The sequence below is a fragment of the Cetorhinus maximus genome, chromosome 4 (assembly GCF_964194155.1).
Source record: "Cetorhinus maximus chromosome 4, sCetMax3.hap1.1, whole genome shotgun sequence".
Classification (NCBI taxonomy): Eukaryota; Metazoa; Chordata; class Chondrichthyes; order Lamniformes; family Cetorhinidae; genus Cetorhinus; species Cetorhinus maximus.
In genome coordinates this window covers 84,170,492-84,182,639 of record NC_135882.1, presented here as the reverse complement: position 1 = coordinate 84,182,639, position 12,148 = coordinate 84,170,492, and positions in this window count along the sequence as shown.

Here is a 12,148-nt window from a genome sequence, read left to right as displayed (position 1 = left end):
AAGCATGTGGAGCGCAGAGGGCAGCAGGTGGTTCGTTGCCACACCATCTTGAAGCTACCCCCCCCAGCATATCATCACCCTGACTTTGACATGTCCTGGAGTCCCAGCACTGCGCCTAGTACACCTCCTCCAGGTTGCCCCCAAACCAGTAATGTGGGTCTCAGTGTACCACATGCTATGGGTGCCGAACCCATCTCTTCACCACCCTCCTAGGCTGACCTCAGCATGGGCAATATCTGCTGGCCCACCCAGCGAAGGACACATACTGTCAATGATTCAATGCAGTCACTACACTCAGACTTGGGGGTGGGGCGGGGATGCTGACTGACTGGGAGGGGAACTTCCAGGTGGTGAGGCAGCCATCCATCTGCTGCTCTTGGCCTTCTAGGTGGTACTGCTTGTTGGTTTGGAAGGTGGGGGTGGCAGGGCTGCGATGGCAATCCAGGTACAGGGTGGACTAACCAATGCTCCTCTCTCCTTTCAGTAGAAGACCGCACACAATAACACTGAGCGGATGTGGGCTGACGGAGGCCAGGCACAATTACTCATTCTCACCAGATACAAGCAGGAGGCTCTCAAGTTGGAGAGGCGCCATGCACCCAGGTCAACCGGCAGTGGTGAGGTTGGGGTGCCAGTGGGAGGTAAGAGTTCCGTGCCCTGAGGTCACAATGTCTGTCATTGCAACCATTCCACTGTTGACTGCTTAATGAATTCAGCTTCCAACATGGGTTTCCCATTGATTATAGAAGGAGGAGCGAATCCTGATCCTGGGGCCAGGCATGCACCTTAACAGTGTCACAACTTCAACTAATCAAATGTCCTTGTTCTTCCTTTCAGCCTCACTGGAACACGCCTGGACCGAGGAGGCAGAGGGCCTGCCACTGACACCTGAGGGCCCTGAAGAGTTACAAGCACCAGCGTCGCATCATCTCAGCCAGGCAGGCACCAGCGCAGATACCGGCACCTCAGTGGGAATAAGATCGTCGGCTAGTGACCCAGGGCACAGTGGTGAAGGCACTTCACACTCATTTGAGGTGCAGGCGGAGGCAGAGAGTGCCCTGGGCACCGGCAGTCGGAGAACTGCAGGGGACCAGGCACATGCTCGGTCGTTGGCTGATGATGCGCCTTTGGAGTTGTCCCTGAGGCAGCAAATGCTGGAAGTGCAGCAGGGTCTGCGGGAGGGTCTGGCGGAGATACATGAGGTAATGCGTGCCATGGTATCTGTTGTGGAGGAGTCATGGCTGAGCACAATGCTTCCTCAATGGAGAGAGTGGCGACTCTCATGGAGAGGCTCCTCCGGGAGAACAATCAGGGCTTCCTGGAGATGTGTTTGGACCTGCAAGCCCTCACAGCGGCATTGACCTCAGGTGGTCAATGTCAGTGTGGTAGATGGATAGATTGGGCACCCAGTATCCCAGCTAGGTGCCCATCCATCAATGGTGAGCAGGGAGGTCCGAAGTGACCTCACGTTGGCGCAGCAGCTGCCTGTCATCTCTGTGGGCTCCTCTCAGGGCGCTCCGGATGAGGGCAGCAGCTCCTCTGCCCCCCTGCCAGTGACCGTGGTGTCCGATGAGGCTGCGATGACTGAGGAGATGCCAGCTGTGGCACTGGCCACTCCTTCCCAGGCTGGGCCATCACAGTCTCCACAGGCCTGAGGACTCCCGCCAAGGTCATCAAGGCCAACAGGACAGCAGAGTGAGCAGGCTGTCTCCAATGTCAGTGCCAGCAAGGGGGGAGCACCTAGACATAGCACCCGATAACGTAAGTGTAAGCCACCTAAGGCACACCATGGGTTTTTCACTGGTGGTTTTCTGTTGCCCCGGCATTAGTTGCTTCTCATTCGGTGTGCAGCTCAACACCTCTAAATGAGCTTTCATTTCTGTTTTGTTTTATGAAATCATTAAATGCTTTAGTTCTGAACATGGCTCAGGGTGCTTCCTTACTTCTGCAGATGTACGGGAACCCATGATGTTGTGAGTGACTTGTTTGCCATTGAGCTTTATTAACAAGGCACATAGTGGGTGGTTGACAGGGCCCTCAACTGTGTCCGGACCATCTCCCGCGCATCCGCCCTCACACCTTCCTCTCCCTCCCAGAACCATGATAGGGTCCCCCTTGTCCTCACTTATCACCCCACCAGTATCCGCATTCAAAGGATCATCCTCCGCCATTTCTACCAACTCCAGCATGATGCCACCACCAAACACATCTTCCCTTCACCCCCCCGGCGGCATTCCGCAGGATCTTTCCCTCCGGGACACCCTGGTCCACTCCTCCATCACCCCCTACACCTCAACTCCCTCCCACGGCACCTCCCCATGCAACCGCAGAAGTGCAACGCCGGCCCCTTTACTTCCCCTCTCCTCACTGTCCAAGGGCCCAAACACTCCTTTCAAGTGAAGCAGCATTTCACTTGCAGTTCCCTCAATTTAGTCTACTGCATTCGCTGCTCCCAATGCGGTTTCCTCTACAGATTGGCTGACAGCTCCCCAAAGCAGGTCTTCATCCCAGCGATGGGCGGAAGTCTCACCTTATCCCAATTAACGCTCGTTAGAGCGTGAATGGCATTGGGCTTCTGGAGTCTTCGGATGGCAGGGCTATTCTCAAAATTCCAGCCTTAGAATTCACTGATTTGACCAGAAATTAGAGCTTCAGATCATAATGCTATGCATCTCCTCCCTAAACATCAACAGAAATTGAAAACTATAAAACCCATAAGAAAAGTGGTTAAAGTTTGGGATAATGTAGCCATTCAAGATCTGCAAACTTGCTTTGATAACACGAATTGGGATATTTTTAATGGAGGATGATAACATAATACCACAGGTGTATTATCTTTCATGAATGGCTTCATGTCCAAAATAAACAATTAAGATCTATCCAAACGAGAAACCTTGGATTACAAAGGATTTAAAAGTAATAATGAAGGAAAGACAAATTGCTTTCAGTGTGAAGGACCAATGCAGGCCAATGCATTAGTTACCTTTTTAATGTACAATCACTTTTTAACTATGTAACTGTTTCTTTATTTCTTTTATGTAAGAACATAAGAACGTAAGATACAGGAACAGGAGCAGACCATTCAGCCCCTCGAGTCTGCTCCACCATTCAATAAGATCATGGCTGACCTTCTTGTGTTTCAATTTCCATGTTCCCATCTAACCCCGATAACATTTGATTCCCTTGCCTAACAAGAACGTACCTACCTCTGCCTTAAAAATATTCAATTACCCCGCCTCCACCACCTTGTGAGGCCGAGAGCTCCAAAGTTGTAAAACGCTCTGAGAGAAAAAAATTCTCCTCATCTCTGTCCTAAAAGGGCGACCTAGTTCTGGTCTCACCCACAAGAGGAAACATCCTTTCAACGTCCACCTTGTGAAGGCCGTTCAGGATCTTGTATACTTCATTCAAATCACCCTTCACTCTTCTAAACGCCAGTGGAAACAAGCCCAGTCTGCCCAACCTTTCCCCATATGACAACCCACTCATTCCAGGTATCAATCTAGTAAACCTCCTTTGAACCGCCTCCATTGCATCTACATCCTTCCTTAAATAAGGAGACCAAAACTGCGCACAGTTTTCAAGGTGCAGTCTCACCAATGCCCTGTGTAACTGAAGCATAACATCCTTACTTTTATGTTCAATCCCTCTCATAATAAAGGAGAGCATTCATTAGCATTCTTAATTACTTGCTGTACCTGCATACTAACTTTTTGTGACTCATGTACTAGACTACCTAGATCCCTCTGCACCTGAGCATTATGCAACCATTCTCCATTTAAGTAATACTCTGCTTTTTTTGTTTTTCCTGCCAAAGTGAATAACTTCACATTTTCCCTCATTAAACTCCATTTCCCAGATCTTTGCCCACTCACTCAACCTACCTATATCCATCTGTAACCTCCTCACGTCCTCTTCACAACATACTTTCCTACCTATCTTTGTGCCATCTGCAAATTTAGCTTCCATGTCTTCACTCCCCTCATCTAAGTCATTAATGTAAATCGTAAGAAGTTGAGGCCCCAGTACAGACCCTTATGGGACTCCACTTGTCACATCCTGCCAATCAGAAAAAGACCCATTTATGCATACTCTCTGCTTTCTGCCAGCCAGCCAATCTTCTATCCATGCTAATACGTTACCCACTAGACCATGCGCTTTTATTTTCCGTAATAATCTTTGATGTGGCACCTTATCAAAAGCCCTCTGGAAATCCAAGTACAGTGCATCTACAGGCTCCCCTTTATCCACTGCGCATGTTACTCCTTCAAAAAACTCCAAGGGGAGAATTTTCCCCATGTCAGGCGGGCCGTGCCGGAGCGGGCACGGACAATTGGGTCTGTGCTGCCATTTTATGCAGGTGGGCCAATTAAGGCCCGCCCAGTGTATTTCGCAGCTCTCGGGGACAGTGGGAGAGCGGGTGGCAGATTGGCAATCGCCGCCGGTCCAATAGTGACCCAGCGGCCTGTTTAAAGGGCAAGCTGTGGCCTCTCCAAGGCTGCTGTACATGGCCAGACGTCGGGGCCAATGCTGATCCAGGCTGGCCATGCAGGAGGGTAGGGCGGGTGGTCAACCTGCTCCCCGGTTTTTGGACGAGTGCCTTGCTGCCCTCCTCGAGGAAGTGGCAGCACGGCGGGAGGTGCTCATCCCCCAGGATGGAAGGAGGAGGCCCCCCATTTGACAAAATGTGCGTTGGAGGAGGTAGCTGAGGTCGTGAGTTCCCATGATGTGGTGTGGCACACATGGATCCAGTGCCGCAAGCGCTTCAATGACCTGCTGCGCACGGGATGGGAGTGGCATGTTGGCATTGTTCACATCACCCATCATGTAAGCTTCTCCGCCCCCAGCGCCCCACCCATGTCTGACTGGCCTGAGTGCAATGAGTCATTGACGGCATGTGTCCTTAGCTGAGCAGCCCAGCAGATATTCCCTATGCATTGGTCAGCCTGAGAGGGTGGTGATGAGATGGGTTCTGCACCCGCAGCATGTGGTGGACTGAGACCCACATGACTGTGGTGGGGGCAACCTGGAGGATCTGCACACAGGCGCAGTGCTCGAACTCCAGGACATGTCGAAATCAGGGTGATCACATGGTGGGAGGGGATCTTCCAGGTGGCGTGGCACAGATCGATCTGCTGCGCTCTGCGCTCCATGTCATTGTGCCTCCTTGCTATGGCAGGTTAAACTGTGCGCTCCCAAGTGTGATGTGTGATGCAGGCAGCATGTGGCCAAGGTTTGGGGGGGGGTAGGGGGCGGGGTGGAAGGACACACCTGGCGTATTTGTGTGAGTGTTCGGCAGCAGCAGGGTAATGTTGCACTGGACCCCTGCAACGGCCAGCTAGGCTTGGGGTGAGCCGGTTGCGAGGAGATTCACGGTACAAGTATCACTTATCAATGCTCTTTTCTCATTTCCAGGAGAAGAATTCTCACAACACCACTGGGCAGGTGAGGACTGGCGGTGGGCCAACCCAGGTAGTGCTGCTTAGCCGCTTTGAGCAGGAGGCTCTCGACCTGGAGAGGCACCATGCGCCCAGGTCCACTGGAGCCAGAGAGGCTGGGGTTCCAGGGGCAGGTGTGTATGGCCAGCACTCACATCACCAGTAGTCTCCCAACAGCCATGGCAGTGCTGATTGTTGAGTGAGTGACGTTACCAACATGGCTTGCCCAGTGCATGTGGAATGATGAGCGCATGATGATCTGGGGGACATGCATGTACATTGACATTGTCTGCACACTAACTGATCGACTCTCCTTACTCTCCCTTTCAGCATCAGCGGCGCAGGGCCAGGACTCAGAGCAGCAGGGCCCCCCTCTGACACCTGAGGGCCATGAAGTTCCAACATCACAAGCGTCACACCATCTCTGCCAGGCAGGCACCAGGCTGATACTGGCAGAGATGGCAGATACCTCAGTGGACATCAGATCTTCAGCTAATGTCCCAGGGCACAGCAGTGAGGGCACTTTACAGCTGCTGGCAGAGACAGAGAGTACCCATGGCGCCAGCAGTCGGAGGACTGCAGGGACCCAGGCATATGTTCAGTCCGCGGATGATGATGAGCCTCTGGAGTTGTCCATGATGCAGCCAACTCATGAGATGCGAGACCATCTGGTGGAGATACATGAGGCTGTGCTTGGCTTGGTGACAGTGGTGGAGGAGTCTATGCGGACTGTAGCTCATGCAATGAGCCTCATGGATGAGCAGTAAGCTTCCTCCATGGAGAGAGTGGCGACTCTCATGGAGCGGCAGCTCCAGGGACTGGATCAGGGGTTCCTGGGGCTGTGCTCGGACCTGCAATCCCTCACAGCGGCATTGGCCCCAGGTGGTCGGTGTCCGTGTAGGTGGTGGTTTGGCCACTAGGTCTCCCACCTCGGTGCCCATCCATCTATGGTGAGCAGGGAGGGCCGAATGGACCTCACGTCGGCGGAGCAGCTGCCTGTCATCTCTGTGGGCGTCTCTCAGGGTGCTCCAGATGAGGCCGGCAGCTCCTCCGCCTCTCTGCCAGTGACCACGGCACCCAATGAGGCTGCGGCGACTGGGGAGATGCCAGCTGTGGAACTGGCAGCTCTCTCCCAGGCGGGGCCAGCACAGGCTCCATGGGCCAGGGGATATCTGCCAAGGTCATCGAGGCCAACAGGACAGCAGAGAGAGCAGGCTGTCTCAGATGCCAGTACCTGTGAGGGGCCACCACAAAGACTTAGCACCCGCAAACATAAAATGAAGGCACCTTAGGCAGACCCCGGGTTCATCACTGGTGGTTATTTGTTGGCCCCCCATGAGTTCCTTCTGATTGTGTTTGCAGTGAGACACCATTTTATTTGTAACAAAAACAAAAATTGCTGGAAAAACTGAGCAGGTCTGACAGCATCTGTGGAGAGAAACACAGAGTTAATGTTTCGAGTCCACATGACTTTTCTTCAGAACTAAAGAGAAGTAGTAATGTCGTGAAATATATACTGTTAAAGAGGGTGGGACAGGTGAAACTTTGTGGAGGCAAAGGAGAGATTGCAAAATATGTCATAAACAAAAGGTCGAAGGGGTGTTGACGGTGGTGATATTGGCTAAAGGAGGTGCTAATGGTGACATTAAGAGTAGAAAGCAGGATGAGCAAGTGACAGATGGCCCTAGTGGGGGTGGGGTGGGGGGAGGGGACGGTGAGGGAGAAAAGATCAAAATAGGCTAAAAGGTGGGGATAAAACAATGAATGGAAATAAATTTTAAAAATAATAACAGAAATAAGTGGGAAAAATATATAAAAATTTTAAAAATAAATGTTAGAAAAAGGGGGATCAAAAAGGGGTGAGGAGTTCATGATCTGAAGTTGTTGAACTCAATATTCAGTCCAGAAGGCTGTAAAATGCCTAGTCGGAAGATGAGGTGCTGTTCCTCGAGTTTGCGTTGAGCTTCACTGGAACATTGCAGCAGGCCAAGGACGGACATGTGGGCATGAGAGCAGGGTGGTGTGTTGAAATGGCAAGCGACAGGCAGGCCTGGGTCATGTTTGCGGACAGACCTAAGCTGTTCTGCAAAGCGGTCACCCAGTCTGCGTTTGGTCTCTCCAATGTAGAGGAGACCGCATTGGGAGCAGCGAATGCATTAGACCAAATTAAGGGAAGTACAAGTGAAATGCTGCTTCACTTGAAAAGAGTGTTTGGGCCCTTGGACGGTGAGAAGGGGGAAGTAAAGGGGCAGGTGTTTTATTTTATTTTATTTGTGTTATGTTAAGAGACTTTTGTGAAAGCATTAAATTAAGATCGCCTAACGTGGCTGGGGGTACCTCTTTTCTTGGGCAGGTGGATGGATTCCTGAGATGTTATGAGTGATTTGTGTGTCATTGACATTTATTAACTGGGACCATCGTCAATGCTCCTATCCTGAAAGATTTTGCGCTAAGGTTTGGAGTATGGAGGCTGCAGCCCAGGTTTGTGTTGGAGATTTATTTGTGCTGTGCTGGCTGAAGGTTCCTTGGATTAGAGCGTCCTGGGTGCCCCTGCCTCCCTAGAGTATGCTTGGGACAGCATCTGCCTCATCAGCATTTCCCTGTGCGTGCTCAATCTTGGACTCACTGCTGGACTCACCGTGTTCAGCCACAGCCACTCCGTCTACATCTTCTTTATCCACAGTGTCCCTCCTTTCCAGCGCAAGATTGTGAAGAGTACAGCATGCAATCACTATCAGCGGCACTTGATCTGGGGGGGTACTGGAGTGCGCTCCCGGAATGGTCCAGGCATTGGAAGCGCATTTTGAGAACACCGATGGCTCTCTCCACCTCAGCCCTTGTGGAGGCGTGACTTCTATTGTACCGCTGCTCAGCCTCTGTTCTTGGATGGTGGAGAGGTGTCATGAGCCACCTTCTGAGGGGATAGCCCTTGTCACCCAGCAGCCATCCATCCAGCCGGGCTGGAGCACTGAAGAGCCCCGGCACCTGGGAGTGTCTGAGGATGTAGGCATCGTGGGAGTTGCCTGGGTACCTTGCACAGACTTGTAGAATCAGCATCCTGTGATCACACACTATCTGCACATTCATGGAGTGGAAGCCCTTCCTGTTGATGAAGGCACCGGGCTCACCTGCTGGCACCTTGATGGCCACATGTGTGCAGTATATTGCACCATGGACGCGGGGAACGCAGCAATGGCCGTGAAGCCTATGGCTCGCTGTATCTGGCTGGCCTCATTCCAGGAGTAGTGGATGAAGGTCAATTCACGCCTGAACAGAGCGTTTGTGACCTGCTTGACACAAGTGTGGACAGCTGATTGGGAGACACCACAAAGATCACCCACCGACCCCTGGAAAGAATCAGAGGCATAGAAGTTTGACCTTCAGAGCCACTGGCATGGGTCTGGGAGAAGTCATCACAGCCACCGCGACTCAGGAGGGAATCGAGGAGGACCCACTGTCAAAGAATGGAATAGCCCCAAACATTACATTGCTGTAGTGTTTCCATCCCTCCCTCCTCCTCAAACCTAAAAAAAAAGAGAGAGAGGAAGAGGCAGTGCCTTCAGGAGTGTACCAGACCTGCGAGGGACACTCTTCTGAAAGTGGATTTTAAAGAAAAAGCAGCTGATTGGTGAGTAAATCCTGGGAGCAGACTCGGAGGGAGGAGCACCGGAGTGGTGAGTATAAATCTAGCTTACCTCGGGGACTCGCGGCCTTGTCTCTAGGGAGCAGACTCGGAGGGAGGAGCACTGGAGCGGTGACCTCGGGGCACAGAGTAACTGAAGCCAAAACTGAATAAGTGATGTCACAGGAAAGCTGTGACCTGATTGGTTGGTAGGAAATATGCACCAAATTTGAAAAGTTCTTGATTGGTAAGGGAATCAAAGGTTACGGGGAGAAGGCAGGAGAATAGGGTTGAGAAACTTATCAGCCATGATTGAATGGCGGAGCAGACTCGATGGGCCAATTGGCCTAATTTCTGCTCCTATGTCTTATGGTCTTATGGTGTCCACCCACACAGTTATGGGAGATCTCCGGCCCAATCATCTGACAGATATAGTTGACTGTCTCCCTGGAGTCTCCTTCGGCACTGCACCTCAGTCATATTGAGGTAGCTGCTTCGCCGCCTGTATACCCTGGCAGCAGGATAGTAGCATCTTCTGCGGCCCCTTCTGCCTTGGACTACCTCTTGGCCCTGCACCCCTTGAGCCTGCGCCCCTCCTCCCAAAGGTGATCTCCCCCTTCTAGCCCTCCCTTCCTCCTCAGAGGAGGTGCCTCCAGTGGAGAGATCACCTCCCATTCCTAGGTTCAGGGAGGCTTCCTGAAACCTACAGGCTCCGAAACAAATCCCCACTGCAAAGTGCTGGCCTGAAGGTTATGAGTCCAGTCCAAGCAGCTGGTATGCATTTTTGAAGTTTTCCAGCTCCACACAAGCAAGTTTCAGTAGCTTTTGTACAATAACTTTTAAATCTGTAGAATTGTGACCCCACTGAACACTCTTCTCCCGCTTGAGGATGAGGTTTATACAAATGTGTCCTACCTGCCTGCCCATTGCACACATGTGACGAGCCAAAGATCGCACGGGCGCCGCAAAATCGCCTCAAGGGGCTTAAGTGGCAATGGAGATTGTCGTGCACCCGTTCACCGAAATATCGTGATGGTGCGCAGTGACGTCGGGACACTTGCCTGACGTCACCGCGCATCATTTTACACGTTGGCATTTAGGTCCTGCCCCCACATGCCAACGGGAAAATTCTGCCGCAATAAATTGGTCAAACATGATTTTCCTTTCACAAAACCATGCTGACTCTTGCTGATTGCCTTGAGCACTTCTAAGTGCCCAGGTATAACCTCCTAAATGATCGATTCTAATAACTTCCCCATGACAGATGACAAGCTAACTGGTCTATAGTTTCCCGTTTTCTGCCTCCCTCCCTCCTTGAATAGAGGGGTTCTATTTGCTACTTTCCAATCTGTTGGAACCTTTCCAGAATCTAACGAATTTTGGAAAATTAACACCAGCGCATCAACTACCTCACTAGCCACCCCTTTTAAGACCCTAGGATGTAGTCCATCAGGACCCGGAAACTTGCCAGCCTGTAGCTCCATCAGTTTGCTCAGTAGCAATTTCCCTAGTGATTTCAATTTTACCAAGTTCCTGTCTCCTGTTCATCTCCTGATTTGCAGCTCTTACTGGAATGTTTTTTGTATCCTCTGTAGTGAACACAGAAGCAAAATATTTGTTATTTCTTCCGCCATTTCCTTATAATCTACTATTAACTCCCCACTGTCACTCTCCAGAGGACCAACACTCACTTTACTTACTCTTTTCCTTTTTAAATACCTGTAGAAATTCTTGCTATCTGTTTTTACATTTCTAGCTAGCTTCCTCTCATGCTCTAATTTCTTTCTCCTGATTAACCTTTTTAGTCATTCTCTGCCGTTCTTTATATTCTGTCCAATCATCTGTCCTTCCCCTCATCTTTGCAGAGTTGTATGCTTTTTCCTTAAGTTTGATGTTTTCCAATAACATCTTTAGTTAACCACGGATGGTGAGTCCTCCCCTTAGAATTTTTCTTTATAGTATGATTATACTTATTCTGAATTCTCTGAAATATCCCCTTAAATGTCTGCCACTGTTTCTCTATTGATCTAACCCCTAACCTAATTTCCCAGAATGTAGACCAGTTGTGGTGTAACCCTGTGTGTACAGTTTGTCTCATGGTGGTAACATGGAATATCAAGGTATAAAGGACACAGACTGAAGAAGATATGTAAAGAAATGTACCAAACTGCATTATGGGCTTAAAACATAAAGCCTGATGGTCAATTTAGTCAAGTCAAACCCTTGCCAGGAGTAGCAAGGTCTGCAAAATGAATTAAATTGTGCAGGAGTGCTAGCCTCGAACTGTGAGAAAGATAGACCCCTTTTGTGCTCGTTAGAGGTAGTAAAGATACTTGTCTGTACCAGCCTGGGGATTGATAACAGTGTAAGAGGTAACAAAGCAGAGTCAGGCTGGTTCCATTCCTTCAAGCATGACCTTGTGAGAGGCCCAGGACATAAGAACAAGGGAAAAGACACCAATTAATTGGGCTAAAAGCAGGCTTTACCTTACATGGCACAGGGCCATAGCAAAGAGAGGTATAAAGAAAGAGTCCATAGAACCATCTCTGCTGCAGTGGTTAGAGCAACTTGGTCAGTTGCTGAAAAAATGCGCACAGACGATTCGTCATCGGATTGACCACCGAGATGGACTCCGACTCACAGGGAAGCTAAGCAACAGGTATTATCGTGAGTACGTACTATTCCTTAGTGGTTTAATAAAGGTGTATCGCCTTCGTGCTGCTGATATCGAAGACAAGGACCTTTAGTCCAGGGAGAGAGCCTTACACCAAGACAAACTTGATGAACTAAAAATCAAAGTGAGAAAGGAAATTCAGAATGGGAAAGATGTGTATAGAGACAAACTGCATAGTTGTTTTAAGACAAATAATCCCAGAATATTCATGCATAAATTGATAGGCTTTACGTAGATAAAGAGAAATGACCCCTCCTGGATTGCAGATAATCCTTGTGATGTTGTGAATGAATTGAATGGATTTATTTAGCTGTTTTGAAAATAATGAATTTGAGGAGCACGTGAATCTGCAGCAGGCTTCACTTCATGAACTAAAAGGATCTCATGTTAATATCATCAAATGGGAATTAGAGA